A 15139-nucleotide genomic window follows, 5' to 3' on the forward strand; every position below is an offset into this window, starting at 1 on the left:
GGGGTAACATTCAATGCAATCTGTACAGAGACCAATTAAAGTGCTTGGGGTTAATGGAGGAGTAGTGAATGGTCAAGGAATTCCCTTTAGAAGGAATGCATCCCCCAAATGATGCTATCGAGTCTTAAACAAGCAGAAAGCCTGAGACCTTCTTGACCTAAGACTCAAGCCTCTCTAGAGGAAGCAAAGGAAAAAGGGGATAGGTTCCTAGTGTAGCCAGAGGACAAAGTGCTGGGTCACAAGGCCTGGCAAGGTCCACCTGGTTCTTGGCACTGCCTGTGCAAGCCACCTGATAGCCAAGTATGCTTGTTGACTCCCATCCGCCCGCCCAGCACTTGGGAGGCTTAGGCAGGAGGAATGCATAAAAGACAGTCTCATCTACGCAGTGAGTTTCCAGCTAGTTATCAGGAGAAAGCTTGTGGGGAGAGTGTAAGACTTGGTGGAGGGGTGTAAAGAAGGAGGAGGGGGACAGGGAGGAAAGGGAATAACACAAGATCAAGGAGGGAAGGAACAAAGAAAAGGGGACCAAGAGAGAATGCTACCTGATTTAAAACAGACCCAAAAAAGCTAGGTCTTTTCAAATTATTCAGAGCTATCTGTTTTATACCCAATATATAAACATGTGATGTACACAGGTAATGAGCAGTGTGCAAAGGAATCAAGGTCAGAGGGACTGTAAGAGGTGGTGCAGCTTCAGACATTGACGTGGAAAGGGCTGGACCTCACATCTTCACTGGAAGGCACTACTTTCCACAAAACCTGATCCGTGACCAGAGAACTCATGAAGGCCGAACTGGTTATTGTTGTTGTTCAGCTGGAAGCCCTGCTTGTCCCTGCACAAGCTAGGAAACCCTGTCTGCCTTCCTTCCCCCACCCCCAAAGGCACAAAACAAACAACAAAAATATAAATAACCAAACAAAACCCTCTGAACAAAGGAAAGTATCTAAGAACCCAGGTCAGCATTCCTGGAAGCTGTGGCAACCTCATCCCCGATGCCAGCCACTCAAATCCCTTCCTAAACCAGATTTGGGCACGAAACCATCTTATGGCTGACACATCAATACCCTTTACCTACAGTCTGTAAAACTTCCCCATCCTAGCCAGGGTGCACAGCTTCCTGAGGCCTATTCTTTGGTACTGCTGAACCCGCCTGGGAGCAACACTGAATTAACTTGCCTATATCTGCTTTCAGTTTGGCCTAATCTGCCTATATGAACATCACCAAGGGACAGAAAAGGCCTACCAATTTTATAATTATGATTATGATTGTATTATTGTATTACTTAGCACTGTTGCTTAGAGGATTCTAACAGTGTAAGAGAAATCATGTACATGTGTATATGAATTCTTTGGCTTAGCATTTTTAAATGTCTGTTGTGTGACTATTTCAAACACATGCTGTCATCTCAGATAGGATCCCTACAATAGACCGAAGCATGAAAACCACTAAAATCCAACGTGATGAACCAATGAATTTTACTGGGGCTGCGTACAGAAATGTGGGTGAGGGGTTACTAACAGGAACATAAATAACTCCAGCCCACATAGCCTGGGTGACAGCTCACAAAATCTGGAAGCCTGGAGCACACTGCACGGCCTTCAGGCACCTCAGCAGTTTGGAGACTGTCCTCTCCTGGTGATCAGTTGGTCTGAGCCTCTTCCGTGCAATTTGGTTTGTCTTTGCCTCTTCTTGGCAGTGTGGCTGGCTGCTGCTTCCTTTTTTCATTGGATATTTTATGTATTTACATTTCAAAAGTTATCCCCTTTCCCTCTTTTCTCATCCTCCCTTCCCCTGCTTCTATGAAGATGCTCCCACTCCCACCTCAACACCCTGGCATTCCCCTACACTGGAGAAATGAGCCTTCTAATAACAGCCCTATTTATAATAGCCAGAAGCTGGAAAGAACCCAGACACCCTTCAACAGAGGAATGGATACAGAAAATGTGGTACATCTACACAATGGAGTACTACTCAGCTATCAAAAACAATGACTATGAAATTCATAGGCAAATGGGTGGAACTAGAAAATATCATCCTGAGTGAGGTAACCCAGTCACAGAAAAACACACATGGTATGCACTCGTTGATAAGTGGATAGTAGACCAAACGCTCTGAATACCCAAGAAACAATTCATAGACCATATGAAGCTCAAGAAAAGGGAAGAGTGAAATGTGGATGCTTCAGTCCTTCTTAGAAGGGGGAACAAAATACTGAAGGGAGGAAATACAAGGACAAAGATTGGAGCAGGGACTGAAGGAAAGGTCATCCAGAGACTGCCCCACCTGGGGATCCATCCCATATGCAGCACCAAACCCAGTCACTATTGCTGATGCCAAGAAGTGCTTGGTGATAGGAACCTGATATGGATGTCTCCTGAGAGGCTCTGCCACAGCCTTACTAATACAGATGAGGATGCTTGCAGCTAACCATTGGACTGAGCTCATGAGCCCCAATGGAGAGGTTAGAGAAGGACTGAAGGAGCTGAAGGGGTTTGCAACCCCATAGGAAGAACAATATCAACCAACCAGACACCCAGAGCTCTGGGGGAATAAACCATCGACCAAAGAGTACAAATGGAAGAACCCATGGCTTCAGCCACATATGTAGCAGACCCTTGGTCCTGATTGCTGCTTCTTGCTGTGGCTAAGATTGCCTAATAGTCTTCTTTCCAGATTGGCTTGACTGAATGTGACGCTCAACAGTCTTTGCTAATTTATGCTTGAAGAAGAAGAAAGAGCCTAATGATTCTGGTCAGTTTCAAGGACTTCTTGAAGCTCTTTTGTGTTATTTACTTCTTGTCTTAATGAGCTAACCTGCAAGTTGTTCTGTTTCAATCTCAAAACTGCTACACAACAATTTGACATAACCCAAAGTCACTTGGGAAGAGGGCTCTCAGAAGAGAAATTGCCTACATTAGACTGGATTGTGGCACGTCCATGGAGGATTTTCTTCATTGCTGATTGGTGTTAGAGAGACCAACACACTCTGGATTGTGTCATCCCTAGAGAGATAGGCCTGGGTTTTATTTATTTATATAACATAATACATATTACTTATTCAATATATATTATAAACATAACTTACTTATTGTATAGTATAAATATATTAATAATGCATGATATATTATATTTTATATAATACATTGTAATATATAACATAATTATTATACATTTAATATAATATATATTAGCTAAACAAGGCAGAAAATTTTTCCACTGTCTCTGGTTCAGTTCCTGCCTCCAAATTCTTCCATCCACCTCCTTCCCTTGTGCTCTAGATGACAGACCATGACATGCAAATGTAATCCAAAGAAAACCTTTCAACCAGACCCTGTCTAAGTTGCTCCCCCTGCCCCTCAGAGTTGACCATGGCAACAGAAACCAACTTGTATGTATAGGTACATTTTGGGCGTGCTATGTTTCCATTCATTTCTATTGGATTTGCATTTCTGAATATAAACATTAGAATATCTTCGTTCTCATCTTAAAAACTTTGAAGTCACTTTTCTCAGGGGGGTAAGTCTGAACTTGGGGCAGTGTTTTAAATCTTTCATACATGCTCTTCTCACAAAGCAAGTTGAATCACCATCTCAAAAGAAAATGTTTCAGAGCATAGTTCTTTCAAAATTTGCAACTCTTGACTGGTCTGGCAATGGTATAACCCCGAGTCATTTGAAGTTAAAACTGCCCTGCTATAGCCTACATTCTCTGGAGGCCCATTTATCAGCCTGTTTCTTAATTTCTACACAGCTGACACACAGATCATTGATGGGCTAAGAAACATACTGAATAATTCATATCAAGTATACTTTATTAGATACCTTTTAATACTGCAGGGAGAAGTTGGGGTTTATGCTCTTTGTGGAGTTAAGACTGCCTCTCTTACTCCACAATAACCGTTCTGACTTCCCAAGAAGGACTTTAGGGTTTGGAATTTCACAATCCTGGAAATTTAGAAAACTAATCATAAAAGCCACAGAAAATACCAATTTTATCCTGTGTCAGCACATTCAAAATTTTCCAACAGTAATTCTCACTTTAAATGATTTTTAATTCTCTTAAAAAAAGAATTCTCTCTCTCTCTCTCTCTCTCTCTCTCTCTCTCTCTCTCTCTCTCTGACTATATGAACAAAAACATCATTTTACCATAGGGCTGTAGCTCTGGTAAATTTAGAATGATAGACTCTTACAGCATTGTCTTTATTTTACTGAGTCTGTAAATTTAAGGCATATTGAGACTCACTGGCTTAGACTGAAGTGCGATTTCTCTCACTGGGATAGGAAAAGAGCACACATCTAGGGGGGCTTTGATGTGGTTAGGTATTCACATTACCCTGGGGATCTGGATGAAAAAGATATTAGAAACACATACCAGCTGGTCTGGATACCGTGGAATCGTCACAGAGCTGCATCTTGGTTTTCCGCTGCTTTGCCTGCTGACATTTCCACTGGAACTTAAAACATCCCAGCACAGATCTCAGCCTGCATGTGCTAATTTGACCTAGAAACAGTCTCCTGCAAATATGTGCACAAGATATTAATACTGGAAACCTAAGACTCTTAGATCTATTTCCATGGTTAAAACAGGATTCATATTTAATAAATGAACTTCTCAGCTCATTAACAGCTGTCCCACATCAATTGCCCTGCCACATATTATACAGAAGAGAACATTGCGTTCTTCAGGAGATAGCTGCGGTCCGGCATGCATGGCGATTGAGTTATCAGGTCAACTTGATTTACTTCTGAGCTTCTGCACCCATCAGGACAGAAGGCTACATTTGGAAGCTGATCTAAGTATTACAATTATAATCACTGCAAACTAGGTCTAGAAAGGGCAATGGCCGGGGCTGGCCAGTTTCTGTTACGCAGACACCAGGGCAACTTTTCAAGACAGCGAACCATTAAAGAGAGTTTTGATAACAATTACAGAGATTGCTTTCAGTCCTCCTTGAACAAATATATAAATTAGCCCCTAAGAAACCTGAGATAATCTGCCGTTAGCTACTTCTGTTTATGAGCCACTTGTTTTCTCAATTGGCAGTAATTCCAGGCTTTCTTATAGTTTATATTATCTTCCTCCCCACCCGCAAATTTATGACCTTTATTCTAGACCACTGGTTTTCTTCGTATTTGTGACAGAAAACCATTTACTGGCTCGATTCTGTCAGTCACACCTTACAAAATCTCCCGTTCCTACTCTCCAGATAAGTCCTACCTCCAGGCACAGGAACCCCTCCCTATCCTGGGTCACATAGAGCATGGGAGACCTGCTAAGCTGGTGGTGTGACCACTGGGATACAGTCAGTGCTGGGTTTTAGATGACATTGCAAATTGACTCAATGACTAGAACTTCCTAATGCAGATCCTTTTTTCCTTGTAACACACACTTTTCCTCTTAACTGCTTTCTCTGTCTAGTACAAGAGAGTACATTGAATCAGTTTTCTTAACTGAACATACAGTCTGGTCTGCTTGATGGTCACTAAAAGGAGGAGGAGGAGGAAGGAATGAATTAACTGGTTAAGATTGAGAGGACAGTAGGAAAGAGAGAGGGGGAATAGGAGATAGCACTGGCCTGCAAGTTGTGACTGATAATTGGGGTTTGTTTTGTCCTTAACAACTAGACACCTCCCTGCAAAGAAACAAACCACTTCCATCATTCATAAAATTGCCCCCAAGATTTTGATAATGTGGGAGAAAAGATTACAATCTCTCTCTTCTCAACAGGATATTCTAATAAAACATTTTCTGAAATATTATTGTGCCCAGCTATCTCCTGTAGTTCAGACAAAGCAAAGCCTTGTGTCTCTGAAAGAACAACACCTAGGGAATGGATGCAATGAGTTTCAGTATTTCTGTGATCATGAGAAGCCCAGGCTGCTCTAATAACCTGCCTGCTGCCTTTTCAAGATTATTTGCTAGTTCCTTCCAAAACCTTGTCTTACATATCCAAATAGCTGTGCTTTTATTAGATTAACCTCCTCTCTTTATGAAATGAAAGGAAGACAATGAATATATTATAAAGACCCGGGGGGGGGGTGAGGAAGCTAAGAAGCAGAGAGTATGGTAATCCCATAATATCCTTGAACCATACTCCCTTTATAAATGGGGGATAGCCCCTACAATATATTCTTAAGCAAAAGAAGGGGGGACTAGTCTTCAGACGATTAAAAGTGTCATGTACAACTACAAATTAATGATGATTTAAGTAAGTACCATGTACTACAGGCAAAAGGGAGGAGAAATATGTAAATAGGAGGAAGGATGGTCATTGTTCGAATGTTCTCTCTCATGAGATTATTAATCTAAAAACACATGAGAAGATGGTTCACTGACGGCTTGACTCTAAAGAACAAATTTCTCTTTACTTTGTTTCTAAGAATGACTTTTCAGTTCATTCATGACATAGTCACAAAATCTCCATGAACAATTCCCAAGTGCATCTAGCTTGGCTGCAGGTAATGAAGTACAGACACAGGATTCACTTCTTCTTCTTCTTCTTCTTCTTCTTCTTCTTCTTCTTCTTCTTCTTCTTCTTCTTCTTCTTCTTCTTCTTCTTCTTCCTCTTCTTCTCCTTCTCCCTCTCCTTCTCCCTCTCCCTCTCCCTCTCCCTCTCCCTCTCCCTCTCCCTCTCCTCCTTCTCCTTCTCCTTCTTCCTCTTCCTCTTCCTCTTCCTCTTCCTCTTCCTCTTCTTCTTCTTCCTCTTCCTCTTCCTCTTCTTCCTCCTCCTCCTCCTCTTCTCCTCCTCCTCCTTTTCTTCCTCCTCCTTCTCCTCCTTCTCCTCTCTCTCTCTGTCTCTCTCTGTCTCTCTCTCTGTCTCTCTCTGTCTCTCTCTCTGTCTCTCTCTGTCTCTGTCTCTCTCTCTCTCTCTCTCTGTGTGTGTGTGTGTGTGTGTGTGTGTGTGTGTGTGTGTCTCCAGACAGAGACAGGGTTTCCCTGTTTTGTCTGGTCTGGAACTTACTCTGTAGACCAGGCTGGCCTCGAATTCATAGAGATCCACCTGCCTCAGCCTCCCAAGTGCTGGAATTCAAGGCATGTGTTACCACTGCTGGGCATATTTCTCTATACATACAGTGAAGTATGGAAAACCAAGTTTTAGTACCAACTAAAGTAGTGCTCAAGTATGATATGCTTCTGTACATACGTCCTTTAAAAGCTGCCAGTGTATAAATTAAAAATCACAAGATATTAAGAAATAAAAGACCATGTAAATGAGTGAGAAGGTATATGATGTTTATGGATTGGAAATCTTAACAAAGTGAAGATGTGATACAAAATTCCAATGGTAGGAAAAATGTTTTATAAATTTAAGGCAATTCTTACCAACATCCCAAAAGAATTTTATAAGCATACACAAATTAGAAGAACTAAATATAATGAACTACATAGCAGAAATAATTGTAAAAGAACAAAGCTACAAAAAGCACACTACCAAATAACATATGATATAACTCTGTGATTTGAAGAAAGTGTGTTACTGGTAGAAGGATTGCTACAAAGATCAATGCACTGGACAATGACTTGTCCAGGAATAAAATAATGAACGTTGGATTTTAGCAAAAATTTTAAAAAGCAACTCAAAGATGAAAGATAGTTTTCATATATTATAATAATATTAAATGTGCAAAAATATTGAAACTAGGCTTAATCCTCTATTTTAAACACAGATTAGCTTCAAATTGACTGAAACGTATTTGCAGTATTTATTATAAGCCTTCAGAGTTAAAAGCAGGAAAATGCTCTCAGATATTGTCAAAGAGCTTAGAAATAACATAGGAACCAGTTTGTGAGAGTAGAAGTTGACAAGTTGAATTTCAGCGAATGAGAAGATGTTGTCTGTGGAAAATAGGATCAAGACAAAAACCACAAATTACAGTCTAAGAGCAAATATTAGCAAACATAAACTGACAAAGGTCCCTCTGAAAAGTCAACAAATACCACCTGCTCTCCCTTCTATGTAGACTCTAAGAAAAGACTATAAGCTGGCAGTTTCAGAAGGGCAGGTTGTGGACTTGACAAGGAAAGGAGAAATGTTAGTCAAACGTCCAAAGTTTCATCTATATGGGAGGGGAGGGGAATTAGTGATCCACTTTGCACAAATGACCACAGTTAATAACAATGACTGAAAAATTATTGCCTCAAAATTGTAGGGTTCAAAGGTTTTCACCACATAACAAGGATGAGTATGGAAGATGCTAGATTAGTTGGCCTGATTTAATCACTCTACCATGAAATATTGCATTGCATCCTACGAATACACTAATAACTACTTGTCAAAGTGTAAATAAATAAAAAGTGCTCATTGGAGTAAAGAGCATTTAAAGGTGGTAACCATCACTTGACTGGATCCACAGCTATAAAACCCCCACAAGTTGCCGCTACACATTTATTAAAATGGCTGAATAAAACATCCAATGCCAAGGGCTGATAAGGATGTAGTACAACTGGAAATTTGAGGTCTTGCTTGTGCATATTTAAATGCTCACTCTGAAAAAAAGAGTTAAATATATAATCATTACATAGCACAAAAATCTCACTTCTGGGTATAGACCTTAGAAAAATGAAAATGGCATTTACACAAATGCTTATACAATACTGTCGGTATATTTACTTGTAATAGCCACAAATGATCTTGTGCAATTTGGAAGCAATCTGAATGCCTTCCACAAATCTTTCCTTAATGGGATGCTACCCAGAATGAAAATGGATGAGCTACCAATGCAGAAAACAAAACTGGTGGATCCTAACTAAGCACATTGTGCTGTCCATAAAAAAACAGTCTCAAGGTCACACATCTTGTTAGATGCTGTATCTATAATATACCAGAAAAGGCAAAATTGTATTAGTGGAGATTAGTGGTTGCGAGTAAGTGGTCCTGAATTAGGGAATATATATTTTTTAAAACTGTAGCAGGGTGCCAGTGAGGTAAATGGCTCAGCAAGAAAGGAGCTGGATGTCAAGCCTGAGAATTTTTGTGGGATCCTAGGGATCTACAGGTGTCTTCTGACTCATACATATATGCCTATCGCACATACCATGACATGTATGTACATATACACATACACATGCACACACATGCAAACACACACACACACACACACACACACACAGAGCCACATCACTAGCTTGTTTCATTTTTATGTATGGATTCTTCGACCAGTAGCTGTATTATGAACACAGAAGAAAAGAAAAAAAATAAGTTTTATCCTGCCATTATCAGTAAGACTAGAAGAAAAAAGAAACCATTTCATAGGCCATGATAATATTATAGCTCAAAATAGGAATTTAGAGGATTACCATGACTTACCTCGTTCTCTAGTCTTCATACTGTGTGTATGTGTGTGTGTGTGTGTGTGTGTTTGTGTGTGTGTGCACATGCACGCGCGCATGTGTATTGTGATAGGTAATATGGTCCACTTGATGGGATTTATAACTCACCATGAAAATCTCTTGTTTTCTAGATTAGATCCATTAAACTGGGAAGACCCTCCAAACATGTGAGCTGTCCTGTGCTATTGGCTGGAGGCCAAGACTAAATAAAAGAGAGAGAGTGAGTTGAGCACCAACCCTTTGCTCTGTAAGAGTGAATGGGATGTGACCAGCATCCTCACACTCCTGTTGCCATAATGTCAGTCAGTGATCGACTGTAGCCTTTAACCAGGAAAGGAACAAACCCTTACCTCTTTAAGATACTTCGTCTGGTATTTCATCAGATCAGTGACGAATGAACTCAACACAGCACCCCAGCCTACTTCCCCTGGCTGCTCCAATGCCTGCATTTCACCCTTCCTTCTCTAGCTGGCTTTTGTTCCTCATGCTACTTGGGGTTTGCTGTTGTTTGGCTTTGCTTCCTTTTCCCACATTCTTCATTCTACTTTTATGAAAAAAAAAGAGAGAAGAAAAAAAAATCATAAGACAAAAAAATTGGGGGATTACCATGGTTTTAAAGTGGTGTCAATTAACAGAAAAAAAAAAAAGACAAACAGTTCTTCCACATTGACTCCTGGGAGCCTTTCTTACCCCAGGTCTCTGGGATATCTGAGAGATCCACCCCACCCCACCCTCACACCCAGAAGTTGCAGATTTCCATTCATTCTCCTGGCCCTCTCTCAGGTCTCCCTCTGCACCTGCTCTTGTTCTCCATTCTCCTCCCCCTCCCTTCTCCCTCCTAGTTCCCTCCCTCCCTCTGCCTCCTAGGACTATTTTATTCTTACTTCAAAATGAGATTCAAGCATTTTCCTTGGGTCTTCTTTCTTGTCTAACTGTCTTTGGGTCTGTAGGGGAGGGACTCTATGAGGGGAGACCGGGAGGGAGTCACCATGCAGGATGTAAATAATAAATAAGTAAGCCGTTAAACAGTTCATTCACTTAGGGTCTTCTTGAACTTTATATATATATATATGCCATATGTAATGGGTCATCTTGTCAAGGGATTATTTAAAAACAAATTCCAGAAGAAGGTACCAGGTTTAGAACATATGTGGTTCTACTTCTCGCCACTTCCTAGGAAATTGTAAAGAATAAAAATTACAAGTTGATTTTAATCAATTTGGTTTTTTTGTGTTTTATTATGGACATTTATGAAGGATCTACATATTTAGATCTAATTAAGTCATTTTTCTCATTGTTTTTATTGCTAAGTATATTGTATTAAATTCAGAGTCATAAATCAAAATAATCCGAATATTCATTCAGCTAAAAGTCAGCCTCGGTGGAGATAAATAACCTTTTGAAAATGAGAACTGTCCAATAGTACTAACCCGTAAGGAATATACAATGAAGTCATCATTAATTTGTCAGCCTATAATTGGGATATGCATTTAATTAGTTATTTATGGACAGCAAAGAAGGAAAGGCTGCTGGTTATAATTCCAGTCTTCGTGTCTCACACTTCATTTCATTTTTTTTTTAAAGACATTTTTAAAACATCTCCCAGAAGAACTGTACAAGATCAAGCCAGGCAACGTCCTCCCATGGAGTGAGAGGAATTCTTGAGCTCTCACCTCACCAAGAAGCCATTGACAGTTGAAGGCTTTTGAAGGATGACAAGTCAGTGTTCTTTAAGAGTTTGGCCCCTGATAGGTCGACCGTGTTGTAGAGCAGTGGTTCTCAACCTATGGCTTGTGATTCTTTGTGGGGGTATCAAATAACCCTTTCACATGGGATGTCTAAAACCATCTGCATATCAGATATTTACGTTTCAATTCACAACAGTAGCAAAATAGCAGTTATGAAGTAGCAACAAAAATAATTTCATGGTTGGAGGTCACCACATGAGGAACTATATTAAACGGTCTCAGCATTAGGAAGGTTGAGAACCACTGCTGTAGTGGATGGGCCCATACCCTAAAGTAAATGGGTAGCACAAAATAGACAAGAAAAAGTTGTAGGTTCTCCTTTAAGATTCATGACGTCACTATCCATGAGTGGGGGTTTTCTGTAATGATCTCCATCTGTTGCAAAGGGCAAATTCCCTTGGTGCAGGAAAAGTAGTACGCTTATCTATGGGTCTGTGGACAAATCTGTAGAGGTCGCTCCCAGCTTAGAGAGTTCCAGACATCTATGTCTGAAGTGAATGGTATCTTCAGCAGTGAAGACTTAACGTTCTGCATCTGGGGAAAACAAAGGACAACAGCAAGAGACTGTGATGTTGTGGGAGTCCTGGGCAATCCTGAACACCACCACAACGAATGACTTCTCATGCCCTAGTGTTGGGCTTTTGTTAAACCTAAGGCTCAAGAAAGATTGCAGAAAACGGGGGGTGGGGGGACGGGGAGGGAGGGCCCAAAGGCAATAAAATCCAGAAGACCAGCAGTTTGCTTGGAGACTGTGTATCCTAGAATGTCGGAAGCCACACCCATAGACTCAAAGTCCCAGCAACGTGACTACCAAAGCATGAACTCAACAAGGACAGCAATAATAGACAGGCTAAGGTGAATGGGAGGTGGAGCACGGGACCTCAGCCATTGACGAAGAACCAGAGACAATTAAGGAATGCGGAGGGTAGGAGAAACAGTCTTCCCAATAGCAAATCGACAGCATACATACAAATAACATTATATAGACCAAGCAGGGATACTAGGACACCCTTTCTCTCCTGCTTCCTTTGCCTCCTCACTACTGTGAGGTGAGTAAGCTCCTATACCATGCACAATGTTCTACCTTGATACCAAATAATCATGGGCACACATTTCCAAAACCATGAACCAAAAGAGATACTTCATCAGTATACGTTGTTAGTCTCTGGGACTGTCTCAGCGATGGATAGCTGGAAAACAGATCTCACAGAGGAAAGTGTTGACGCGGACTGGAGCTGTTCCTCTTCCCCAGCTTGAGCAAAGATCGCTCATGGTCCTTTCAAAGATCCATTACCTCCACCTGCACCTCGTTCCTCTGACTAATTACAGCATTTCTGCTAAAAAGGCATCACTAAATTTAAAAATGCTTCAAACCACATGTTTGTGACAGACTAAAACATCCTGGCCCAGAAAATTGTGCTCTCTGTTGGCATGACATCGGCATCGGCCTTGGCTGTACCCAATTTAGACATCAGAAACTTGTTCCATTTGTGCTCTGCGTTTCTCCATTATAGTCATTCAGGTTCCCCACACACTCTCCCAATTATCTACCAATTCAATCCATTTACCCTGTCGCTGCTACCGTAAATACGTCACCTACAGCATTTACCCTCACTTGGGTGGAACTTTCAAGGGCCCCTCACCGGCTTTGTAATTCAATTATTTCCCCTCTTCCTGTCCAATTTTGTACTTACCACTCATTACAGAAATGGATGCTGTGACTGCAGACAAATGCATTGGCAAGAACCTGACTGCACAACTGGCCATTTAGCCCTGAAAAAAAAACCATAATAATGGGTGTAAAATGAATCTGGGCCACAGGACAGAAGCCATGCTTTAACTTCCCTCAGCAGAGCACCTGCTGCAGAGCTGATGTGTCAAACTGTACCCTGATGGGACGCCCTAGGTCTGGGCGCCACTTACTGTCCTATCATTCTTAATAACAGCCGTGCTTTCGAATGGGACCATGTTTCTCCTGCCACAGATCAAAAGGACTGTGTCCCATCATCCTATCTGAGAAGCCAACAAAGTAATCATTCAATTTTTCTGTGTTGTTGGAACCTTGAGAGATAATATTAATTACTGCTGCCAGCCACTGGACAGCAGTGGAATTAATGTTTTTCCGTTACAATGAGGTACATCTGTCTTGTTTTGTATGAAAATTATCCTACTTTGACATTTGGAAAGAGGGCATGTCAGATCCAATTTACACATACTTACACACACACACACACACACACACACACGCACACACACACTTTTACACACTTCTCTCATATATTTCAGGACATTCCTAACTTTCTCTTTTTATAGTGACCATTTGGCATAATGATTCTGAAGGCTGACATTTAATCTATTCATCTTTTATGACACCCGTAATGCCCTGTATTTAAATATACATATATGTAATTTATGCTAAGAAAAAATATCCCAACACGTGGAACAACTCCAGCATTTGCCAATATAAACAGGATTATTTTACATTTTGAAAAATAATCCATTTGGTAATAATTTAAAACCTGATAAGAGAACTATCAAGTTAACAGGAATCAGATAAAAAGACAAACTCTTGGGAAATGTGACCATTCATTTGGCAGCTTCATGTGAACTAGATCTTTCTTGATGTGGCCAGATGGGAGTCTAATAGATGAATTGATGATTTCTCCACATGGGTTAGACAAGACGTAAGCCATAACCAGCTGTTGTGTTGACAAAGCACTCATTAGCATTCACCTGCTGAGGTCCCTGGAAACCAGATGCTAGTTAAGTACTAGTTTCATGTCTTTCCTAGTTAAGTACTAGTTAGTTAGAAGCAAGAGATGCTAGTTAAGTACTAGTTTCATGTCTTTCCTAGTTAAGTACTAGTTGGCATGCCTCTCCTTGTTAAGACTAGTTTTGGATGTTTGTTTTCAGAAAAATCTAAATTTTATCCAAGGAGGCAATGTGCACAGCTAAAATATTATATTTTGGAGTCTCTCTTTAACTAGCAGATGAAAGAGGAAGGAAAGGGTTTACGAGGAGGATGACTTCCCCAGGAGGATGGATGCTCATTGGCAGCCCACACATAATGCACCCCAGCGCTCTGAAGTCACCTGAGACCACTTTGAAAATGAACGAGGAGTCAAGGATGAAAATACAGAAGAGGTTGTGCCCAGAAGAACTATGGCACCAACGTCTCAGCCTTGAGCTTGCCTTCCCTAGATCTCTCATGGAAGAAAAAAGAAAAGTATAATGTGTGTGTGTGTGTGTGTGTGTGTGTGTGTGTGTGTGTGTGTGTGTTTGTGTTTGTGTGTGTGCACGCACGTGTGCACACAAGTGTGTCTGTGTGTGTCTATATCCATGTATGCTGTGCATATTTCTGCACGTGTGTGTGTAACACCCATGCACATGCATGCTGGTGTGGAGGCCGTAAATTGGAACTTAATAATTTGCTGTTTCAGGCCGACTGGCTTCCCAGCAAAGCCCTGTTCCCAGTGCCCTCGACGTGGCGGGCGGGGTTGGGGGGTATTGATGTTTGTCATCTCTTCTCCATTATACCAGAGTCATGCTGAGGATCTGAACTTAGTTAGTTCCTTAGGCTCGTGCAGCTCAGCACCCGCTAACCCATCGCCTCAGCCCCAGCAAACTGTATCTTTTCCACATCGTAGTTATATAATTCAACGAGTTCTGGCAGCACTGACGTTGGCCAGTCAGCCATTTTATGTTACGCATTGTACACGTCTCAGACTATGAGTTACTTACTGAAGCAGAAACTGAAGTCATTGCTGCCCTCTGTCTTAAAACTTATTCCAAGAAATGAGACTAGCAGAGGATTAAACTAAGTATTAAAACTTCTTTTGGAAATACACATGCCCTCAAATAGCTTTCTTCAGTTCTGTCATGGCACTGGTTTCCACGTGATTTTTTTATTATTATTTTTGATAAGATTAAAAGGTCTTTGAAAGAGAAGCTGCTAGATTTACAATCTTTGTGATCTATAGGAACTCTCCAGCTATGGTGTGATCATATGCACATTTTCCTGACCTGCTGCTGACCTCTTACAGCGAGAGGTCATCTTG

General features: G+C 41.0%; 1 long non-coding RNA gene across 3 annotated transcripts in view; it reads right to left on the reverse strand.

Moving 5' to 3' along the window:
* Positions 1–15139, reverse strand: part of LOC102546726 (uncharacterized) — a 246060-nt gene that overhangs the window by 63897 nt on the left and 167024 nt on the right. For all 3 annotated transcript variants that reach the window (XR_015670592.1, XR_015670591.1, XR_015670586.1), the window contains exons 2-5: positions 12776–12854; positions 11007–11615; positions 9684–9874; positions 4375–4517 (exon numbers count right to left, since the gene is read on the reverse strand). This is a non-coding gene — a long non-coding RNA (uncharacterized LOC102546726). The remainder of the gene's footprint in view (positions 1–4374; positions 4518–9683; positions 9875–11006; positions 11616–12775; positions 12855–15139) is intronic.

The sequence above is a fragment of the Rattus norvegicus genome, chromosome 2 (genome assembly GCF_021556685.1).
Source record: "Rattus norvegicus strain SHRSP/BbbUtx chromosome 2, alternate assembly SHRSP_T2T, whole genome shotgun sequence".
NCBI lineage: Eukaryota > Metazoa > Chordata > Mammalia > Rodentia > Muridae > Rattus > Rattus norvegicus.